At 62.3% G+C, this 3,671-nt stretch overlaps 1 pseudogene; it reads left to right on the top strand.

Moving 5' to 3' along the window:
- Window positions 1-1,898: 1,898 nt before the first annotated feature.
- On the top strand, window positions 1,899-3,671 carry LOC115788198 (piggyBac transposable element-derived protein 4-like; annotated as a pseudogene).

The following is a 3,671-nucleotide window of genomic DNA, read 5'->3' on the forward strand; positions in this document are numbered from 1 at the left end:
CAATGGCGGCGGCGGCGGGGTCGAGGTGACCCCAGGCCTAGCAATGGCGGCGGCGGCGGGGTCGAGGTGACCCCAGGCCTAGCAATGGTGGAGGTGCGGGGTCGAGGTGACCCCAGGCCTAGCAATGGCGGCGGCGGTGGAGGTGCGGGGTCGAGGTGACCCCAGGCCTAGCAATGGCGGTGGGGTGGGGGTCAAGGAGACCCCAGGTCTCCCAATGGCGGTGGCGGCGGCGGTGGGGTGGGGGTCAAGGCGACCCCAGGCCTCCCGGCTCAACGGGACCTCCCCTGCGGTGGTGGGGTCGAGGTGACCCCAGGCCTCTCGATGGCGGGGGTGGGGGATGGGGGGGGGGGGGTGTCAAGGAGACCCCAGGCCTAACAATGGCAGTGGTGGTGGTGGCGGCGGTGGTGGGGGGGGGGGTCGAGGGGACCCCAGGTCTCCCAGCTCAACGGGACCCCCTGTGGCCGGCGACATTCATTGCATGCGTGCTATTGCCCCCGCCCCCTAGTGGCCAGTGATAGTCATTGCACCGCGTGTGACGGGGACACTCGCGCGCACACACAGACGCGCACGCACGCATGCGCACACAGACACACACTCGCACACACTCGCACACACATGCGCACACAGACACACACTCGCGCACACACACACACACAGACACACACACACAAGGACGCGAGGCTACGCAAAGGCCGCTGCAATCACAGGTCGAGGACTCGACGACGCGAACCTGGGGATCGCAATCACGATCGCCATCGTCATCGACTTCAGCTTCGCCAAACAACCGCTCGATCGCGATCGCGATTGCGATAAAAAAAAAAATCGCACTCGTGGGGTTGGCCAGCTTCGTTTATCGGTGAGGCGACACGACGCGAACCTACGATCGCCATCATCATCACCATCATCACCATCATCATCATCATCACCATCGCCAAACAACCACACTCGATAGCGATTGAGATAAAAAAAAAAACAAAAAAAACCCCAAAACCGCCAAAAAAAAACACGCACCACCGAGCGCGGACTTCGCAACGCGATAGCCCCAAGCCGAGTTTTGCTTCCGTCACCGCGTAACAAACGACACACTAAAACAAAGAAAGCGGTGTCACGCGAATCGTAAAGGACCGTGACCGTCGACACAGCAGGCAGAGGAAAGTCGGGTCATGTCGCGTACGCGAGTGTTCGATTACCGGCGTGCGACGCGACCGCCGCCGCCGGATGCCGCGATCCCGTCGCCTCGGCTAGCTGAGGCAATCGCGGCGATCACATCGTCTCGCGGCCACGCCGCCTCGGACGATCGGGGTTCCTCCTGGGGTCGGAGTTGCGGACCGCAGTCTACCGGCGAGGACCGGGCCGGGGACGGAGGGTACTGCGAAGAGGGAGATTACGATACCGAAGAAGAAGAAGAAGAAGAAGAAGAAGAAGAAGAAGAAGAGGTAGAGGGTGCCAGAGGGCAGGATGAGGAGAGATATCGCGACACGAAGGGAGTTTGCGACGCGGAGGATGAGGAGGGAGATTACAATACAGAAGAAGAAGAAGAGGGTGCCAGAGGGCCGGATGGGGAGAGATATCGCGACACGAAGGGAGTTTGCGACGCGGAGGATGAGGATGATGACGAGGGAGATTACAATACAGAAGAAGAAGAAGAAGAAGAAGAAGAAGAAGAAGAAGAAGAAGAGGTAGAGGGTACCAGAGGTCAGAATGAGGAGAGATATCGCGACACGAAGGGAGTTTGCGATGCGGAGGATGAGGATGATGACGAGGGAGATTACGATACAGAAGAAGAAGAAAAAGAAGAAGAAGAAGAAGAAGAGGTAGAGGGTGCCAGAGGGCAGGATGAGGAGAGATATCGCGACACGGAGGAGGAAGAGGAGGAGGAGGAGGAGGAGGAGGAAGTGATGGCGTCGAATCGAGGGACGGTTACGTGGAGATCGACTCCGTTCTCCTCCGATCGCCGGCATCATTCCTCGCGACGGCAGCGGCGCGTCTCGTCGTCTTCGTCGAACCCGGGTCCCACGGAGCGCGCCCGCGACGCCGTGTCGCAAAACTCGACGGCTTCGGCGTTCCTGGCGTACTTTGAACCCCAGCTCGAGGACCGGGTGATCGCGATGACGAACCTGGAGGCCGGCAGGGGGGCCGGGGCGGGGAGGGGGATTGACGGCTGGCGACCCATGGATCGAGCCGAGTTTCGCGCGTACGTGGGACTGCTGATCCTCACCGGCGTGTACAGGTCGAGGGGCAAGCCGTGCGAGAGCCTGTGGCACGCGGAGACCCGTCGCTCGATATTTCGCGCGACCATGCCCCTCAAGACGTTCCGCGCGTACTCCGCAGCCCTGCGATTTGACGATCGCGACACCAGAGAGGCCAGGCGCCTGGCCGCCGGGCACGACACGCTGGCGCCCATCAGGGAAGTGTGGGACGCGTGGTGCGAGAGGCTGCCTCTCCTGTACGAGCCCGGACCCGAGGTCACGGTGGACGAGAGGCTGGTTCCCTTCAAAGGTGCGTGCCTGTGTGTGTGTGTGTGTGTGTGTGTGTGTGTGCGTGTGCATGTGTGTGTGCGTACGACGGAGGCGGTGTGCAAGGTTTTACGCGTAATGAAGCGCTACCCAAAAAAAAGAAGAAAAACAAAAACTCCTATTCTACACCCCACCCCCACCCCCCCTCACCCGAGGTCGATGTCCCTTCAGGCAATACATGCCCAGCAAGCCGGCCAGGTACGGGATCAAGCTGTGGGTGGCGTGCGACGCCAAGTCCAGCTACGCGTGGAAGATGCTGGCGTACACCGGGAAACGCGACAAACGAGGTCCTCCCGAGAAAAACCTGGCGTCCAGAGTGGTGCTCGAGCTGACCGAGGGACTGGGACCGGGCCGCAACGTCACCTTCGACAACTTCTTCACGTTGTACGAGCTGGTCAGGAGGCTGTTCGTCCAAAGGGGCCTCACCTCGCTGGGGACCTTGCGCGCGAACAGGGCCGAGATCCCCAGGCGACTGCTCGAAGTCGAGGGCAGACCGGTGCCGTCGTCGCGATTCGCGTTCTCGTCGACCGCGGAGCCTCCCGACGCGGCCGTGGTCTCCTACCTGGCCAAGCGCAACAAGAACGTGCTGATCCTCACCACGCACGAGCAGCACATGCGCGCCCCGGGGCTGAGCGGGCGGACGGGAAGCCCCTGGCGGTGCTCCACTACAATCACACCAAGGGAGGCGTGGACAACCTGGACAAGGTGTTGGGCACGTACAGTTGCAGGAGAAGGACGACTCGCTGGCCCCTGGCCCTCTTTCACAACATGGTGGACGTGTCCGCGTACAACGCCTTCGTGCTGTGGAGGGAGCTGAATCCCGCCTGGATGCCGGGCAAGCGCATCAAACGCAGGCTGTTCCTGGAACGGCTGGGCAAAGAGCTGGCGGCCGACGCAGCCGCCGCGAGAGAGGGGACGAAGGAGAGGGCGAGGGGTAACGGCGGCAACGGCGACGGCAAAAGCGACAACGCGACAGGGTCGTCGCGCGACGGCAGGCGCGGCGGTGAGTCCGAGGCGAGGAGGAAGAGGTGTCGCGTGTGCCCCAGGAGCAGGGACGCCAAGACCAAGACTCTGTGTCGCGGCTGTCGCATGCACGTGTGCGGCAGGTGCGCCGTGGTCTACTGTCCAAACTGCGCCTCGGCCCCATGTCAGTGA

Source organism: Archocentrus centrarchus, chromosome 11, assembly GCF_007364275.1.
Source record: "Archocentrus centrarchus isolate MPI-CPG fArcCen1 chromosome 11, fArcCen1, whole genome shotgun sequence".
NCBI classification, from domain to species: Eukaryota; Metazoa; Chordata; class Actinopteri; order Cichliformes; family Cichlidae; genus Archocentrus; species Archocentrus centrarchus.